This window comes from Corvus brachyrhynchos, unplaced genomic scaffold (genome assembly GCF_000691975.1).
Source record: "Corvus brachyrhynchos isolate BGI_N302 unplaced genomic scaffold, ASM69197v1 scaffold115, whole genome shotgun sequence".
NCBI classification, from domain to species: Eukaryota; Metazoa; Chordata; class Aves; order Passeriformes; family Corvidae; genus Corvus; species Corvus brachyrhynchos.
This window is the reverse complement of record NW_008239553.1, coordinates 8259345-8279955: the sequence shown is the minus strand read 5'-3', so window position 1 is coordinate 8279955 and position 20611 is coordinate 8259345. Positions and strand designations below refer to the sequence as shown.

The following is a 20611-nucleotide window of genomic DNA, read 5'->3' as shown; positions in this document are numbered from 1 at the left end:
GTTCTGAGGGGCTTGGCAAACTTCCAAGTGACTTCTGTCCCTGTTTCACACTTGAATGTGTGAAACATCTTGTAGGGATGTAGTTTTCATTTGAAATCAAAAGTTGTGCTGCTCTAACCTCTATAGGTGGAGAGGAACATTCGAGCAATGCAGTAGAAGGCAGCTTAACTTATATAAGGTCCCTTTCTTCCCCCCTAAAAGGTCTCTTACTTAAAATATCTCTGAGGTTTTTTTGGCTTGGTGGGGTTTTTTTTGTTTGGTTTGGTTTCGGGGAGGGGGTAGGGGTGGCTTTTGGTTAGCTGGTTTTTCTTAATACTGAAAATAAAGAACTTGTACTGCCCATTCATGAACGTACAGTTAGCAAGGTTTGGTAACTCAGTCTAATGGGAAGAACGTGAAATGTCATCTGGGGGCTTACGGAATCAGTAGCTTGTTTAAAGGCTGTTTTACAAACTATAAGGACTATATGGGAACTTCTTCAATACAAAACTTGCTCTTTTTTTGACTTTTTTCCCTGCCCCTCTCTCTGCATGGGGCAATAATGTGTTTTAATAGACAGAATTTTCAGCTGGCACATGCATTATCAGTTAAATCATCTTTGAGTAGTATAGTCTAAACCACTCTGTGATAATAAGATGTGCATTTTCTTCCTTAATAGCAATGTCACTTATTCAAGAGATTACTTCTTTCACAACATGGCAAATTTCTTATGTTCATGTTGTTTTTGTAGGTTTTTTTTTTTTTTTTGAGGTGGAGGCATTATTATGCCTTGGACTTTGCCCTGATAGAACTGAAGATTTTACACCCTCTGACAAACATGCAGCATCTATGATTTCAAAGACTTCTGTTTAAGAACATTTTTCCCTTTCTCCTTTTAGTGCTTATTATTTATTAACCTGTCGGTCATGTGGCTTGACCTTGGGCTTCATTCTTTATTCTTCTGGCAGTGACCTGGCATATCTCCGAGGCTTGTTCTGTTTCTTCAAGGACAGCATCATCTGGTGAGTGACTACACTGTATTCTTATGGGCAGTGACTTCACAGGTAGTTGTAAGTTACTGTACAACTAGCCTACAGCTAACAAAAGTGGTTTGACTTTTGTCTGAGCACAATGGTGTGGGATTTTAATATCCTTGACGTCTAATTGTTTGTGTTGATGTGAATCCCTTTGATTGCCTTGCACCTCTTAAGTGTCCTTGTGCAATGTAAGAGTTTAATTTTAGTTGTGTGTAATACTGAAATCTCCTTCAGTTCCAGATTCATGTAGCTAATGTAAGGTATCAAAGTGGTTCCATGATAGGTTGAGGACTTGACTATAGAAGCTGTAAATTACTTACAGTTGGTGAGGAGAGGATCTTGATTCCAAAGTAAAATGATTGTTACGTTTTGAATATTTTCATAATTATTACTTTTGGCAACAACCTTGAATCTGCTTTAAAATCATCTTAAATCATCTGTCTAAATAATATAACTGGGTTTTTAACAGTTTTTCTTCTCTTTTTTTTTTCCCTGTCCCCTTTTGTTTTCCAGTTACCTCTTAAAAAGCCAAATGATTATAGAAGCTTCTAAAGTGAATTTTCCAGCTGTGACCTTAAAAGAACAAATGGAGAAAGTAAGATATCCACATTAATGGAAAATACTTTTAAAATGCTGATAATTTTGGACATTAATTCAAAAACATTGATACAAATGTGGGGGGTTTAAGTGCATAAGATTGAGAAAATGCTGCCCTTATATGACAATAACTGACTCAATGCATGAGACATGGAACATTTTCTAAGACTCCTAAACTGCAATACATACCCAGTTCCAGCTGAATTTTGGCCCGTTTGTTATCCTTTTATCTCTATACCTTACAAAGAAAAAAAACCCCAAGAATCATTTGTACAGACTTGGCCTAAGTATTACAACTTGTGTTGTCACTGTTGAAGAATTTAAAAAATAGAAATTTTTTTTTAGAAAGGGATTTTTAGAGAGTTATATTTTTATGTCTGTGTAAGCTCAAAACAGCATGGCAGTATTTGTAGTTTCAGAGACAACTCTAGGACCTCCCTCCTGTTTTGGTGCTCAAATTGGATGTTCTTATCTGAACCTGAGTAGTTGTTACGTTAGTTAACTGCCTGTCCCTTAGCTCAAATAAAGTTATTGTGTGTAGAAGACAGCCAGCGTACCCAGTATTTATGTGTTTAATTGTTCCTTACTTTTTGGGGGTTTGACTTTAGATTTTAGTTTCTCTTTTAATGGGCCTTTGACATTTCTTAAGTTTTGTCCTCTTCCAAGTCATCTTCCAGTTTCTGTACGATCAGTGTTTTTACAGGTCAGGTGAGGCTAAGATGCAAAAATCTTATCCAGGTAAAACTTCTGAAGTCGAGACGTGATTTAGTAAAAATACAAGATTGAAGTAAAAATATGATAGCACTTCATTGCAAACACAAATTATGTGATTGTAGAGAGTTTCCTTCTTGACTAGAACAAGCTCAAGCATCTGGCCTTTGCTTTTTGAGACATAATGCCCACACGTATTCCTAAGCTAATGATGAAACAGTTAGTCCACATATTATCAAAGATCTCTGGCTGTGTGAAAACTTGTAATGAGTTAACTGGGTAAGATCAGATTCATCACAGTAAAACTGCTGCAACTCCATCTCCTTAAATGTTATCTCCATTATGCCCCTGGAAGGGCTGATACTGGCACACATTCATCCATCTCCAGTTCGTAGTGCAGCCCTCTGATTTGGGTGCTTGTTTTGTCTATACTAAACATGCAGCATAGAGATCAAGCCCTCTGTATTTTCCCATCTTGAAAGTGAGCTGCTCTTTAGCCACTTAAAGTGGGGTGTGGGTCATTCAAAGATCCAGTGTTAGGACTTTTTTTGCTAATTTTAATACTCTAATTTCTCTTTTTTTCTAGGTGAAAAATAAGCTTGTGGAGTTCAATGGTCGCATAGAATTAGTGATGAAGAAGCTGGAGAAACTGGAACAAAATAATTATGTAACAGAATGGCAAAACTCTTCACCAGATCCAGATGACCTACAGGCAGGATATGCAAGAGTTAATGCCAACTAATACCCATTTTCAAGAACTGCTGGAGTTGTTTCTGCATCTCTGCTGAGTTTGCTCATTATGATGAAATAATGCACCAGAATGGGTTTGAGTGTTGATCTGTCGCTTTAGCTGTGTGTGCAAAGAACTGATGATGAAGTGCATCCCTTCAGGGGAACACGTGAAAATCTGACAGACTGAAGTTACGCTTGAAGACTCAATAGCTCACCCATGCAGCACGTCGCCCTCTGAGGCTGTGTAACTGTGACTTTGGTTTTTCTAATGACTTCAGGGGGAAAAACAGCCTTTGAAATACTACAGTCAGATTTCTGGAGCTACAGAAAACAAACTTAACAAGGTGATGATATTCAAGAACCACTATTACAAATTGAACATTCTTAGAGACACTAAGTTCGTGTCCTACCTTTTAATACAGATACAGCGTTAATGGCAGCCTTGGTTTTAATGGCAGCTAGTTTTTGCTTAAGTGGCTCATTAGCTACATCTCATATGTGAGCCACTGCTAAAGGGACTCCTGAGTAGTTTTTAGATTTGCCTCTGTGTGTTGCCTGCAAAAGCAGCAGACAAGCATGTCACAGTTGGTTCAGTGTTCTTAGTGCATGAGTCTGGATGGCACCATGTGGTTCCTGTGCAGGCAGGAACACAAGGTTTTGGATTTCAGTTAAAGGGCAACCCATGTGGCTGCCAAGTCTGCTGAAGTGCAGCCCCATGGACAGGGCTGAGTCAACTTCTGCCAGCTAAGGCTGTGAGAAACTGCCTTGAACAGATTTGAGCATTTCTTTCTGGGACTTGAACTGTGAAACCAAGGAACAGTCTTCTGCACAATTGTGGAAGCACTGCTTTCTTGAAGTTAGGATTTGTCTGTTGCCTTCAATTGGCCAGTTGTTTCATAAAAAATACCTAATGGGTACTCATGGTTCATTGGCATTTCTCACTGTTGCAAATTGGTTCTGCTTATTTCCAAACATTTAGAAAATAATTTTACAGTAAAGAAAGCACCACTTACCCTTTGTTACTGGGTCAGTAACAAATTCCAACAAACAATTCTTGTTTGTTGGAAGGTAAAGGGCCACTTTCCTCTCCCTTTTGCTGCCTAAAGGGGTAATGTTTTTTCCCTAGAGGGCTAATGAACTTTATGGAAAGTTTAGTAGTTGTCTCTTGCAGTCTAGAGAGGATTTTATTTACTTGATCAGATTAATTCCAGTAATGCAAATTGCCTTCTACTTCCATATATATGACCAGCAGGTTGCATACCTCATTGCTGCTGCTGCCAGTTCTCCCTGTTTGTCTTATTTATAAAATAACTCATAATGGGCTTGGAGCAGAGGGGACAAAACTCACTGTAAGGCACCTTAGAGGTTTGAGGTAGGCAGCTGGTACTCAGGCTACTACTGTTACTCGCTGTGCTGCTTTTTGTTTGGGAGTTCCATATGGGCTCAGTTCATCGTGGTAAGCAAAACCATGGAGTATCAGCAGTCGTGCATGGAGAGGAGGGACTCTCACAAATTCTAATACCACCTCTGTAGTACTTCCTGAGTGACAGTGCTTGTGTTGTTGCATGAGTCTAAGAATACGTGACTGATATGGGACTACTTGCTTTTGCCCTTTCATTCCAGTTTCTGCATTGAGACTGTTTCTTGCTATAGACTTTATGTCTATACTATGAATAATAGTGCTAAATTGTTTTGCTTCATTAGTGTTGATCCCTAAAAGAAAAAGAAAGCTGTCGGTTACATTTTTGTTTTATATTTAAAATTATGAAGAAGGAACTTCTTAAAAGCTGAAATTCAGAAATTCATATTTTGCAAATCATTGCCAATATCACGTGAGTCCTAGGCCTACTTTTCCTTTGATTAATTTTGCAGAAGGAAAAACATCACTTTATCTTGCTTGGGTCCTGGTTTGTTATGAAGCATTAAAGTAACGGTTGCTCAAATTATATTACTTAGCATGAATTTAAATAAATAATGAGTATGTGCTGAAGAATAGCTGGTAAATTTTTAAACTACATTTCTGTAATCTTTGAAACTGGGAGGACCTTTGCCAACCACAGAAGAAATTTTTCAGAAATGTAGTCACCAAAACAATATGAACATATAAAAACCAGTTTTCTGAGGGGCCTGTTACTTTTAGGCAATCCATGCAAGCAACAGAGGGTTTCTGCTACCCTCTAAAACAACCCTTGAAGCTCTTAACTGCTAAGCTGCACATCTTAGAATGAGTGGAATAACAATTTTTATTTAATTGCTGTCTAAGTCAGGAGCTATTCTGCCTGAAGTCTGCTGGGACAGCTGGCCCCAAAGCAGATATCCAGGATATATGAATTCAGTTCAAGTTGTTGAGTTTTGACAAAGCTACAGCAAGTACACTGCAGAAGTGGAGTGGAGTGTATAGTAAGTTGGTTAATTTCTCTTCTGAACAGATGACACATCCAGTTTTAGTGCATTCTCAGCCTGTGCTGCTTTATTGCTAAAAAAATTTGTATACAGGTGCAGAGTTTCCAGGTTCATTTTTAAACAGTTCCTCTTTACAGTGTCAAAAGAATAAAATCTTATCTTGAAATCCTCAAAGATGCATAGATATAAAAGCAAGCTGCCTTTTGGAAAAACATCAGAATTTGCAGGGAGACATTCTTTCACTGTTACCATGTAAAACATGTGCAATGGGAGTACATAGTTCATAGTCACACCAATAATTTCCTCCACTAATCCATGCAAGAGTGCTATCAGAAGTTCAGTATAAGTATTATTTAGCCTATTATTAAGTACTAAGGTAATTTTTAGGAATTTATACCTAATACTTCTCCTTTGCTGTTACAGTTTTCAAAAGGAAGATAACTTCATTGACATCCTGAAGTAGTTTATTCCCCCAGTTATAGTGAAGGGAAATACAAAGGATACAATGGCTTACTCATTACAAAAAAAAATATTCAATGAACTTTAAAACCATGCATAGTGCCCTAAAGAATTAAGAATGACCATGGTTAACCGCTGGGCTGAATTTGTCTTACAAATTTTCTTGTTGCTTGAAGAAGTTGGCTCAAAGACTTTCATTCAGTCTAACTTGTGATACCACAGAGTAGTTATCTTTTCTTATAATACTCCTATCTTCATTTGGCAATTCTTACATATCTAAAAAGAGCATTCATGGGAAAAAACACAACTCCCGTTCTAAACCCAAAACACGGTGCTTTATGAATGGTCGGCTATGAAGTATGAACAGGAGTTAACTTGACACACCTTCTCTTCCTCCAAGTCACTTCTTTCTATTTAAGAGAGGACTGAGCCTCTGTACATGGAGAAGTGTTCTGCACAAGTTAAGCCCACTTACAAAATTAAGCTAAGCTACAAGTATGAAATTCTGCAATAACAAGCTAGTATTCTACATGTTTAATTACAAGTTTAAACTTGGAAAAGTATTAGTGATGTAGGCTATGCCACACATTCTCTTATTTTGAAACTGCCAGCAGAAATTGACTGCATTATCCACTAAGAGACTTGAATTACAGAGAACACACTAATTTACAGAAAGATGGCACCCAAATTCCCTTTTATTTAGTAAGTGAAATAAAGCAAAAAGACAATTGCAACCTCTGTTGCAGAAGATAAAGACCTTCAGTGATCAAGTCTCATTTTCTGTTTTTAAAAATCTCTTTAAAGAACTTAAAAAATATACAAGATTACCAGTATTTTCAGGTTCATTCCTGCGGATACCATTATTGCTGGCTGGTACCAGTATGCTTCAGTACAGCTGCCTATGTGGCTAGAGTTACCTGAAAATACTGTCTATTAAAAAGCTATTCAACACCTGAAAAATATGTACTGTGCTTATTAATTTCAGTCTTCTCCAAATAATTTCTCTCACCACACTCAAGCTTATTACCTACTGTCTGGCAAATACTACACTCAATTTGTTGGCTTGGGTTTTGGGGTGATCTTTTTGTGTTGTTCTGTGGGTTTGTTTTTTTCCTTTCCCACCAGTCGCTCCCCATGCACTGTGTAAGAAACTCTGCACCCTTTTTCCTTGCTACAGCTGCAGCAGGTGAGAAACCTCATCTCGCCTCTAAACATGCTTAGTTCATGCCCTGCTTTTTACATGCTCAGGACAGTGAGATGAACCAGACAAGAAGTTATAAAGGCGAGTTCTGCTGATCCTGGTTCCTGATTTACAGTTTTGGTGCCATGCTTCTGTCCCTATCTATACATTCTGCCCCCTTCTCGAAAGGCAGCACATTCTCTAAAAAAACCCGAAATTTGAGAATCAAAGCAGGAAGTTCAAGCTATTGGTATATTAATTCCTATTGCTTCATTATGTATAAATGCATATCTCAATTTACTGGTAATAACTACATTACACTAGACATTTTGAATCATGCATAATTAGAATACTAGCGCTAAGATTTGGTTTGTGGGCCTGTGCCGCGTTCCTTCAGTTTCTCCATGCAGTTCTTCATGCCTAAAGCATTACAAACTACCTGCCTTTTATTTGACCTGCAAACACGCTCATTTGGAGGGGAAGTGGAGAGAAGCAGACAGGATTTACATAGGACACACTGAACAGAAAGTAACCTTCTACCTTTAACTTTAGATGGGGTAAAGTCTTGGCAATCTGTCTATATTATAACCCAGTACATAGGCTCAGAGACAGAAACACGCTCTGCTGACATGAACACTGACACTCTCTAAAACGCAGGAGGAAGTGCAGAGACTGAAAGGGAACAGACCTCAGAATCCATGGTTAGTGTTCTGCACTGTTGAACAAGACACGCTGGTCCAACTGTTGGCTTTTGTGTACCAGTCAAGTGCTACAGGGGGAAAATGCTGGATTGTCCCATGAAAGAAATCCAGTGGAATCTAACTTGAACTGCCATTCTGCAGCTCTGTACCTGACCTGCAAGCAGTATTATTAGTTTTGGAGGAAGACCAGCCAGTTTCCTAAGGATGCAAGAAGCAGTAATTTCTATGATTCGTTATACATCAAAAATTGTTCTATCTTCAGTAATTTTTCCTTTTCTGCCCAAAAAAAACCAGACTGCCAGCTCTTGACAATGTAATCCTCATGTAAAGTGTCAGTGTCCTCAAGCTGAGTATAATTTTTTCTCACTCACTATGAAGAAGTCTTTGCAAGATTTTCTGTTTTCTCCTAAATTTGACAATTACCCTCAGTTTCAGAAGGCACAATTCCCAACACAAGTACTGGCTAGACCTTCAGAAGCAGCACTACTGGATATACAAACAGCATGTATTTGTATCATCTGGGTTTAGTACTGCTAAAGAAGGAATGTCCACACTGGTCATTACACCTTGACATCCCACAGCAAGTGTGGTAGCACCTAACACTTCCACTTAGGTTTAGAAGCTGTTAAATCAAGAAGGTTGAAGCAGAAGTCATGCCATAGTACAAGAGCTGAAAGGCAAAGGGATTCCTTTTGTTGCTGTGAATAGTAATTTCTAGTCTAGTAGCCCACAGAATTCAGATCATTACCAAAAGCCTGAACTGGGAAGTATATGCAGATAGCTTGCCTGGCTACATCAGGCTTTATTTCCTCCCCTCTTTTCTGAATGGATATATCCTTGAAGAATTCCGTTCAGCCACAAAGTTCATACTTCTGAAGCATGAACATGACTTTGTTTTCATTATAATTTCATTATTATGTAAATGTACTTGCTGACCACAGACCAGGGTAAATTCATAATTTCTCTAATGTAATCAGAGAGCAATCAAATTAAGGTCCCCTATGGCCAGCTTCCAATTTTATCAGAAATTCAATAGTTGGAATTTAAGCTGATTACAGCCTTTCAGATCAATTAGCTTTTCATATGCATATTACATATTAGCCAACACTTAATTTAGACATTCTCACACTTATCCTGTTACTTTATACTGTAGAAATGCTTACAGCTCTCACAGCTCCATTATCAATTTATGAAGATCCAAAGTGCTTCACCCCCATGCTTTAAAAACACAAGAAGCTTCCAGTAAGCTCTAAGTCACAGTCTAAATTGCTTCAGCTTTCCGGAAGAAATCCAGCCAGATTGATCTAAACCTGTGATCACATAATTCTGCTCAGAATACATTACTATCTGTTGGGGCATACTGTGTCTATATAGACTAGGTATCTACACTGGAAAGTGTCAACTAGGAACAGTTTAGAACTCCTGTGGCTCTTTTATGCAACCCTTTGATAGCAAATAATTTGTTGGGTGCAGATCTACAGTACTTCTGCAAAATTTCAGGCATCAACTGAAATCAATTATGGTCTGAAACAGTGTTTAGCAAAGTTGAGATTATTTTCTGCTGTAACATCATTAGAATTCTACAGTTGTGCTTGGCATCTACAGATGTTTTGAGTGTCAAGTGCTCTCAAATTTTTTTATTTATTTTTATTTATTTAAAGACTATCTCAGATTGGTCTTTATAAACAAAGAAAAAAGAAAGTACTTCCCACAACAAAAGCTTCTAACTTTAGAATCAGGTTCTCTTCACAGCACATTATTTGGAAAGGTTTAGTTTCTCAGAGAAACAGAGCAAGTGCTAGGCTACAGAAAAAGAAAAAAATTACAGGGAAACTTCAGCTATCCTTTCAAAAAGAACTGTCTGCCCTTCCCCCAGCACTCACTGACAGTGCTTCAAACACGTGGCAAAGCTAATTTTTCTTTTTTTAATATATATATCAAGTTCATTAACTTAGTATTCAAGTGCCAAATTCCCTCCAATGAGAGGAACATAAGAAGAATTCACCCTTCTTCTCGGGAAGACTCTTCACACAACTCCCTGCAGCACAGAGCGCCACAAACTTATTTGGTTATTACCCACTTACCCTACTGTACAGTCTTGCTAATGCAAGTTATTTACTATCACATGCAAAACAGTTATTGCTACTAAAGTTCTATTTTCTTATTAAATCATCTTATGGCTTTGTTTGCATCAGGGATTCTTCCCCCTACATACTGTGCTATTTTGCATTCCAGTTTCAGAGATATTTTTCAATTGATTCTCCCAAGCACTAAACTACTTTATTCAATGGTACAGCTACGTCCATTTAGAATCGAACCTGACTGTTAGCACAGGTCCCCCAGAGCTCTGCTGTAAATGGCCCACCTGTCCAATTTTCTCAGAAATTTATTAGATGCAGAGGGTTGTTTGGTTGGTTTTGTTGGGGTTTTTTTTCCCTGTTACATACATTAACTCTGCCTGGATTACTGTCATTGCACGAAGTACATGCTTCTTGATTAATTACTTTGAAGATATATTGTACCAAAATTACAAAACCAAGCTACCCATTCCCTCCCTCCCCCCTAATGGCCATTTACAGGCAGGTCTCAGGAAAAAAAGATGCAGTATCCTCTCTAAGCTGAAAGAGAGAAATGGGTGAAGAGCAGCACTGGCACCAAATAAAAGACTTATTCCTAGGAAATCAGAGGATGCCACCACAGAGCAATGCACATCTCAAGAATCATACCAGTCTCCTATTTGACCAGTCCAAGCTGCCCATTGAGTGCTAAATCATTTTCACTTCCCCGGTCTAAACCTTCCTTCTGAAAAAAGCAGAGGGAGAGACAGAAATCATTAAAATTGAGCTTAGAGCTGGAAAGCAAAACTGGAAGTTACCTAAAATATAAGATATTTAATTCTCAATAATACAGGGGTGGGGAATCTCTGATCCATTGGCTAGAGACAGCCTGCTGCACGGATACAGTCTGCAACATCATTTTTCAACAGCCTTTGACCTTATCATATTCTCTCTTATTAAGATGTATGTAAACGCAGGATCCACCAAAGTTATTCTAAGATTCGATAGGACTTCAGCCAAAAAAAGGTTCCCCATTCCTGCAATAATGGATAAAAGTCTTCTATGCATAATTAGCACATCACATTTTGCAACTATTAACTTATCACACAATGAGGGCAATGTTTTACTAGCTATAATAATCATATAGTTAGATCTGAAAAAAGAAAAGATTACTTGACAGACTTTGTAAATGACCTAAGGTAACAGAGATGTGTACAGAATGCACACAAGCTCCTTAGCATATTCATACTTTTTTGAGTATTATCGCAGGACAGGTAATAAATGGTTCAATAAAATTGAAAATGAAGAAAACACCAACAAAGATTAAAAAGAAAAGAATCCCACTGATAGAGATGAGAATTATGGATGCTTGCATACTCTAGCGTACTACTGCAGTTGGACAGACAGACAAATATCAAAAAGTCAACTATGATTCTATGAAGCTCATTAAGTGAATGAGTTCCATTTCTAAGGATAGCATTGCCATTGTCAAAGGGAGGATACTGCATGTTTAGACCATGTTTGTGACATTTCTATTGTATCCTTTCTAGTGTTAATTACATTATCATCACTGTTTACTAATAAATTTGTCACTCTGAAATTGTAAAAATACTACTAGGCTCATGCACTGATCCTAACATGGCACTACAGTTTGCTACAAAGCACTAATGCTTATGGAACTATACACATCTCAAAATGGAAGACATTGGTGATTTTGTTGTTTTCAAACAACTTGTAACATCATTTTGTCCACAAGTATTAAAATATATATATGTATATATATATATGATCTATTGCACATGCCCCTTTTTTTTGTAATCTTTCACATGGGAAGATTTCCAACCAACATAAAGAAAAAGCGGCGCAAGAAATAGTAAATGAGATGAAGCAGCATTTCCTAACACAGCAGTTCTTTAAAGGTGCTGGCCAGGAAGGTACAGCAATGGGGGTCTTCTGGGCATGCACTGTTGGAGTATTACTTCCAGGAAAGCCACAGATCCTTAACCTAATGAAATCCTGGTGTTCTAAAATTAAACTTGAAAACTAATGCTGCTATGCTGTCATGAATAGGAGTCAAGAAAAAAAATCAGTAATTCTACTTTTTTTCTTACAATGCGGGGTTACAGAATATTGAGGATTATTCCTACAGAGAAAAAAATTAAAGATCTTAGATAATCAGCTCTCTTGTCAGACAAATTCATAATTTTTGTACATGTCCACAGAAAACAAAAATACCTTCCTGTCTCTCATGTATTTTGTCATCAAGCTATGCAAGAAACAACTGCTATCTCTAACATCAGAAGTGTAAGTATGGGCAGAAGGAAGAAAAGAAAATTCCCAGATCTAAAATCAGACATTTCTTATACCACATACTTCCCAACCTCGTGTAATCCTATGACATTGACAGTATTTTCCATCACTTAGAGATGGATCCTGCTTCTACAGACATCTCCATTAAATCCTATTGGCTTCAACGTACAGAGGCCCTAAAAGGAAGTGTGCTTTTCTAGTTGCTTCCAATGCCAGAAAGTTCAGACCATATTCAGCAAAGAAATCCTAAGTTCTTAAAAGAAGTCAGGCCAAGCTGGTGGTGCCTCATCAATATCAATGTTGTCACACAAGCTCTTATCACACAGCTCATCACAATGTTACACACAATTTTAGAGCACCTCTCTGCTCATTACAGTTGGCATTACTTTTATACAGTGTCCTGCCCACCACTCTTAAGCTTACGTGACTGCTCTTTGCTTCATGGAAACAAAAAAAGGGTAAAGCTGTCATTGAATCTTATTGTTACAAAACAAGTCTAAACACAGACATTACTTTGAGGATTAGGATCAACATCAATACTTGGCCTCATTCCGCTATGGAACTTGGTCTCATAAAATGTCACCACATTTTAGATATTAGAATGCTGCCCTGGCAATCTATCACTAAGATTTAAGAAGGATTTCAGTTGTTTGCTTTTTCAGCCATTTTCAGGCTGTCTGGCTCTCTCCAGCAGTTTTCTAAAAGGAAAAACAGAACAAAACAAGAAATCTAGAACTCCTCCCCAACCATTTTAGTATCTCCCATATTTTAAGCTAGCAAATCACATTTTCTAAATCACAAGCTTGGAATAAGGTGCAGTAAGAAGAGTTTCAGATTTGAGGTGGAATACAATACATATCCCAGTTCTGGTAGTTTTTTGCCAAAAAATCTTATTTGTTATAGATAATCCCATAGCAGGGAGCACACAAACAATATATACTTCTATCCCAGAATGACAGAAAACATCCTATATAATCACGAATTATGTAGACAAAGAACCTTGTGTAAACATAAGAACAACCAGATTGTGCCTTAGTTTGGGAAGGAATAAGAAGAGCCAGAAAAAGGACTGTACTAAGTATTTCTGCTCTCAACTCACCCCTCTTACATAGCTAACGTTCCATTCTCTTGGGCCTATTTCTACCTAGATGATGGAAACACACAGGTCCTCTGAGTTCTCAGTCATGAAAGAATCAAAAAGCTGACTCCATCAGCAGTAGGAAAAGCTGAATTTGTGTGGAGGAAGCCAGGTGGATAAACTGCAACTTTACAGCTCTGGTCTCTTCCATCCCATCAGAAGTTAATTTCTACAATAAAGAAGTTCTGCCCATCATCTCTTCGACTGTAGAATGGTCTTGTTCCTTTTGATGCTAAGGATTCATAAAAAGCCAAAGGAAGGGAATGATTCAATGCAAACCTAGTCATTATCCTGCTATCCCAGAGGCCTTCAAAGCTTACTTTTTCTTTGCTAAAAATGAAATGGTGCAGAGTAATTTCTTCTTCAGGTGAAAGCTCTTCATGTCCTGCACTTACATAGGTTCACACATGCAAATACACATTTTGATCACAGACTGGGATACACAGTATAGACAAGGTGATTCTGCATTTGTTCTTGTGCATTAGCTGCTTTACGTGAGTTGACACCTATCTACAAAGTCAAGCCTGGGACCTGGACTAGAAAATATCTGTATGAGATGACCCTAGTTGTTTGGTAAGTTTCTTCCTCATGTCAGAGGAGAAAATGTTCTGGTTTTCCTGCTGCAACTTTTCATATATATCAGGTCAGTCTGACACAGCAATGCATGCAGACACTTTATCTGCTAGGAATTCCAATTTGACACAGCAAGTACTTAACCCTCCTAAAATTAAGAAGGAAATATCAGTGAAAAACACCAGCTTCCACTTGCATCTGATTACAAAGTATTTTTCATTTTAAAACAGAATGCAGAAAGCTGAATGAAGAGCTGGCACAGAAGACATTTTTCAGAAAACAAATGCTGATTTCTGTTACTCTGCTTTTGAGTTTTGATAAAACAGTGGCTCCTTCTATGGGGGAAGTCATCTGGTGAATCAAATGTTTGGTGAGACGATTCAAACAGGAAGTGGACAGATCTTTGTTCGTTCAGCTCCATGGAAGTGAAGGACGGATTTTGCTTGCTAGAAGGGAAACACTTTATAGCCTTTGAGCAAGTAAGAGGACCACCTTCTTGAATGTCAGGAGAGGATCTGGAATCCCAAATTAAAAAAACAGGAAAGGTAGTTTAGGAATTAGAATTAAATACATTGAACATTAAAATGCCCACCAGCTCACTACTTTAAAAGCCTGACTCTAATGGATAAAATTATCTGGTTTCACAAATTGCAGTAATCCCTTGGCCTGTAAGATTCTATATCTAACTTTAGATGTCCATAAGCTGGCTAAGGAAATACTTCAGAAATGCTGAACTGTACACTTACTCAGAAGCGATGCATCTAAAAATACACCACTGTTAATTAGCTGTGGGGTTTCAGCTGTGTCTCCAACACAGAGCATGACGACAACGAGGTAGCAGCGGAGTGCACACGGTAGAGAGGGCAGACCCTGCTCTAGCAGGTCACAGTTCAGAGAGACGTAGTAAACTATCACCTAACTAATTATCAAACTGCCAGTGCTGTAGAGGAAAAGAGCACTTATGACAGTTTTAAGATCACATACATTTGCTTCCTACTTTTACTCATTTCTCCCCACTTATCCACAGCCTGGCCTTCCATCAGTGACACTCGCCTGGTATTACCTAGTCAGAGCAGCTGTTAAGACATGGTATTTTTGCATTAAGTTGGAAGCTAGCATGGGTGCACTCCTGCATAGCTAGTGCCAGAAGTGTTTATTACCATTCTCCTGCGTTAAAATAAGAGATGCAACATAGACCAAAAAAGGAAAAACAAAAATTTAAAAAAAAAATTCTTTCTCATATACAAGAACATGAGAATAACTAACCTCTTCCTCTTTTTTCCCTGTCTATATTTATCTTATTTTAATTACCTTAACCATTCAGTTGATCAAGTTCAGTAATAGTCTTTCAGTGACAATTTTCAGCTCCTTTGTTAGAAGCAGTGAGTAGACCACGAAAATGGAAATATAGTACATGTCACTACTGATATCTCTTGAGTCACTCAAGTACTTCAGTTGATCATTGGGTTGACCATCCATGCTCAGACTGTTGGGAAAGTCTTATTCTCATGAAGGTGTGGAAAAACAGACCTGAAGAACTGCAATAAAACATGCCAAAGGTTTGTGACAGAGCTGAGAACACAATATAGCCCTTTGTTGCACACCTTAACTACCAGAATATCTTTATTTCATTCACTGGGAAAAAATAAATCAAAACTACAGAAGTTTATTGTAGTCCTTAGAAATTTTGAATGTACTTTTTTCTATTTGATAATTTACATTTGGTTATTTTATCATTCTTCCAATCCTATCATTTAACAAGTAACACTTTTAAGAGAACAATTCCAAGTTAATACAACGACACAATTTGTCTTAGCAGAGCAAATGACACCATAGGATAGGGATTTCACAACTTTCAAAGCATTTATTCTTGTTAGAATATATAACAGTCAAAGCAATGTTTCTTTAAGGTGAAGCCTAAGCTGAAAGCTGACACTGGTAGAAACATTCCAGTTCTCTGAAAGCATGCTACAAAAAATTAAAATCTCAATGACAGATTTCTTTGGTCATGGAAAAGTGAACTAAATTAGCTGACAAACTTGATAAGTTTAGTACCTTATATTTAGTACATCAATAACCTTACAACTGTACTCACCATTATTTCTGATTATTCCACATCTTCTTCAGTGAGCTTAAAGAGAAAGAGATGAATAAACAAAATTAAATTTGCATCTAGAAAGCTACTCAGATCATACATAATTATCTGCACAAGACACAAAAGATCACCTGTACCTTCCATGAGCTAGTTAAGAGTTTTTCAAATTATCAGATGCACCCCCTCCTTTAGTTTAAATCAAGCAAATTAGACCCAAGTGTGGAAGACGCAGGACACATAAATTTTCACTAAGAGCAGGCACACATTTCAGTTTCATGGGAACTGAGATGGACACATATTCAGTCTCCAGTAAGGCAAGAAACTCTTTCACATTAGTAACAAAGTACTGTAGCGAGGATGCCGAGCTGACAACCTAACTGGAAGAATAAGGGATTGCTATAAGCAGAACTATCTCATCACACAAAACTTAAATTATTCAAAATTCCCAGTATCCTCAGCAAAGTATTATTAGCTTCCACACTCCTGCACAACACAGCATTTCTACAAGCAACACGCACCTGGACCTTCAGAAAATCCCCAGTCATCAGACAATCCCTATTTCAGGGTAGTTACTCCATTCCCATGTTGTCAGTTCTGACCCTTCCTACTCAAATTTTCCCTCAAGAACCAGCCAAGCACTATGTGATTTTGAGAGATTCAGGAACCAACAGCAAATGCTTCACAAAAGAATTAACTTGAAAAGGAACGGTTACCAGGAGCTCTCCTAAACTGCCTTGTCAGAATAGAAACCACATAACAGAAACCAATCCAATCTTTGAAAAGCTGGGTCTTCTTTCATTTATTCTAAAACTATGAATTAACTAAACACTAAACTAAGTCTTATTAAAAGAAGAAAGCAGCTGGTGACATTTAAAGCAACTCAAGCAAGGAATGGTTCATCCAACACTGAAATACAGTTAGCTTTAGCCTACTTTTTTTAATTTTAACAAGTTCACTGACTTTGAATGTCCCAGTTTTTAACTACTCTGCTTGATACACTTTCTAGCTGACTTTCATCAGCTAGATTACATGAGCACAGAGTTCACAGGAGTCCAACAAAACTTGCAAACGCAACTGGATACACATCAACGTTATTGAAAATTAGCAGGCACTGACACTGATGGTGACACTATCAACTCTTCAGATAAATGCTAGTGGACATTACAAAGAAAAAAAATACTATTGCGCTTGTTTCATACCTTACTGAACATACAATCAATTGATGTGGAGCAAGAAATAACTGTGAAAGCTCAAAACTGCCTACATTCATAGACTCCTTCTTTGTTAAGAATTCAGAAAATATTATTTCTATTAAGTCTTGACCTATTGCCCATTCATTTTTTTGCTCCACCATAACTAAAGATTAGTTTTCATGAACTTTAAATCTCACATTCAGATAGGTGCCTGTATCCAAGAAGTTTGCTAACTTCAGGAATTCCAAAGCCAAAGAGATGAAGAAATATCTCACAAATAAATTTACTAGCAAATTTGCAATATTTTAAAATAATATTCTCATATATATTATATATAAATATTGCAATTCTTCTCATATATATTAACATATTCTATTACCAATCCACCAATGGGGCAAAAAAACCCCCAAAAAGTCAGTGTTCTGACATAATCTGCACACTGGAATTGGAGATTATACTAAAATAATAGTGTACAGCTATACAACCAACTTTCACTCCACCCCCCACGCTCTGTTTTAAGGTACAACAAAAACTCATATCCATCAGATCTGGCTTCCCAAAATACTATCTTTGCCTCTCACACAGACACAAATGCTCCAGGGATAAGCAGAATTAAAAGGACTCAAGAAGATGACTCCTCTTCTCTTGCCTAGAGCCTGAGAAGTATGAGGAAGTGAGGAACTAAAGATCTAGAAACAGATTTATACACAAAGACCAAAACACAAAAAGTTGAAAGTATAGTGGAGACCTATGGAGATAGGAAAAGCAAAATTAGCCCTACACATCACAAGTCCACTAAGGTTTTTCCTATGGCTTAAAAACTGCCAAATTTAACCTGGAAAGTGGACAATGACAAATGCTTAAATTATAAACAGAAAATACAATAGAAAGTAGGTTACAGTCTTAGCTGCCTTCATGCTCTTTTTGCTTTCTAGGCAACTTTGAAACTGCATCTAAATCCAAGCTACAAGGCAAGGGTGAGAACTTGTAAGGCAAAGTCTACGACTGGTGTGACTGGAGAAAGAATGGGAGTGCCTGAGTTGGAGGCACCAAACAGAACACTGAGCAGGAACTGGGCTCTAAGAGGCTTAGTTAGCAGCACCCAGGTTAGTAGTCACATCCCCCTGCCACTTCAGAAGACACCCAGATCTGGAGACAAAGAACACTGATAATCCACAGAGTCAGGACAATGTAGAGACACAGGCCAATGACACCTCCAAAAGGGTAAACAAAGGCACATCTGAAGCCTACAATGGCTGCCAGCCTAGGAAGAGGCCAGGAGACAGTAAGGACCTGTCAGCTGATGTCCCTTGTCAACACAGACTGCCAGTTTGCTGGATCCACAGCACCCTGCTATGGTGCTTGGCTGCTGTAGAGGCATCTCAGGCACCGCACACATTCTGCCTGAATTTTTTATTTCACTCTGTATTTTTAAATAAAACCTCTTTCCTCTTCTACCAGGTTTTCAATGCACATCTACTACATTGCTGGTACAATATTGTAACAGTACTTCCTACTGCAGCAGAGAAAACAGGGGAAACTGCTTAAAAATGAGCTTTCAATTCTGCCATACACACAACGTAGGAATGTGCTCTAGGAATACTGTTCAGGCAAAGAAACGACCCTTCTTCCACATTCTATTTTAGAAAAAGCCTTTTTTTTCCCCAATCCTCCGAAGACTGTGCAAGCCTTGCTTCTTGCACTCACATAACCTCTAGCATGTCAGGACTGGTTTCAAACACTGCTCCTTCTCTAATTTTTAAGAATGAATGTGGGAGGTGTTCAAGTGATACTCCAGACTCTTCACATACTCTGTCGGGATTTTTTAGCTTTGGCTGGCCCACAACTTTTGACACCCCTGAATAGAGGTGACCATCATGAGATGCATAGCCTGTTCATGCAAATTTCCACACTGCAGACTCACAGCACTGTGGGCAAGATTGTAAAGCAATGCATATTGATTTGACATATACCAGAGCAACAGGAAATTCTGATTTTATTTTTTAAAGATACTACTTCTCACAGCTCTTGTGCATTGAAAGCAATTAAGAATAAATATTAATCCAAATCAATTTCTTACAGCTAAAGTAGTGTACAACTTCACACAAAAGCAAGCTGATTGCTTATTATTCTTTTAATGATAATATAAAGCAGAATTACCTTCGTATGTAGTATGCCGAAGACAAATCCCCTGGCATATTTTAAAAATTCACACAAAGACATGTGTAAGTAGGAATATTCATCAGTAGCAGCATACTGTGCCTTAACATTACGTTGCTCCTAAGCTGCTATTACTGTTACTACATGAGTAATGTAGCACATAAAAATCGGTAAAATGTTCCTTAGGAAATTTTTCTCCTAAGTAGCTCCTGCTTGCAGAACTAATCCTGACAGTACTCGTATATAATATAATATATATAAATATATAATATAATGCTTGCATTTATTTTCAGTTATTTCACCAGTTACAAACAGCTACTTCATTATTAGGTCATGTGTGCTAACACAACATATCTTCATAAAATCTAAAGCTGTACTTTTCATTTAACCACTTCAACTTTTTTCTTTTACCTGACATGCAGATTGAAAATGCAGTCACAATTCTATCATGAACTCGAGATTTTAAGAACAAATATAGAACACAAGGAATCTCATGCTAGTGGCACTAATTCTTTTGTTTTCACTAAGAAGTGTTGATTCCGACCCCCGTTTTTTTTTTCCGAATTTAAACTAAGTACTATTCCCTAGTACAAAATACCACGGACAATTTTGAAGAATTCAGGGCATACCTGGCCTGCATGGTACTAACCTGAAAAGAAGAGATAGTGGGTTTAGCAGTAGTTTCAGCTGTTTCATGGTGTGTTAAATTCTTTTTACCTTATTATCAACGATCACATGAATTTATACGGCTAAACCAAATTCCACTATAGTCTCTCCACTTTCCATAGGACTTGTTTTGCAGGGTAGATTATTTGTATGTTCTGGCTTTGTCAAACAACTCGGAAGCCATTCCCTTTGTGCACTCCTGTGTCAGCACTACAGACATCATAAAAGGATATAACCATTCAGATTTAACAGAATTCATCCAGCCCACAGATTGCATGAATAATAACGATAACAGCAGCATAGCTATATTCAGCGTTATGCTTGTAGCCAGAGATGCAAAACCTCATTTCAGATTATACATTTCGGTTTCCCTTGCCCACGTCGCTGCCAGCCGCAGCTGTTCCCAGTCGGCTGCGGGGTATCGCTGTGCAGGGAACATGCTCTCCCGCTCGGCCATCTGCTGCAGCCCGGCGCTGGAGCTGCAGGACGCCCTCGTCCCCAGCTCCGAAGTTGCTGGGACTTTTCAGGGCGCCGGGTGGGTCGGACCGGCCCGGTTCCGGCTCCGGTCCGTCCCCACACGGACACCGTCCCGCTCCTCGTTCAGGGCCGCCGCGGCGAGG

The 20611-nt window shown here is 38.2% G+C and overlaps 2 long non-coding RNA genes across 3 annotated transcripts; one reads left to right on the top strand and one right to left on the bottom strand.

Annotated features, from left to right (window-relative positions):
* Nucleotides 1-9: 9 nt before the first annotated feature.
* On the top strand, nucleotides 10-4650 carry LOC108448520. Its single transcript, XR_001864416.1, has 3 exons — nucleotides 10-1001; nucleotides 1530-1611; nucleotides 2911-4650. It is a non-coding gene; the product is annotated as an uncharacterized LOC108448520 (long non-coding RNA).
* Nucleotides 4651-5504: 854 nt separating this feature from the next.
* On the bottom strand, nucleotides 5505-20218 carry LOC108448519. 2 transcript variants are annotated; one of them, XR_001864414.1, is made up of 4 exons: nucleotides 19975-20218; nucleotides 15973-16008; nucleotides 15189-15415; nucleotides 5505-14392 (listed from the first exon to the last, which is right to left on the bottom strand). It is a non-coding gene; the product is annotated as an uncharacterized LOC108448519 (long non-coding RNA). The 2 variants fall into 2 exon arrangements; XR_001864415.1 differs by having other exon boundaries at nucleotides 20043-20218.
* Nucleotides 20219-20611: the final 393 nt, after the last annotated feature.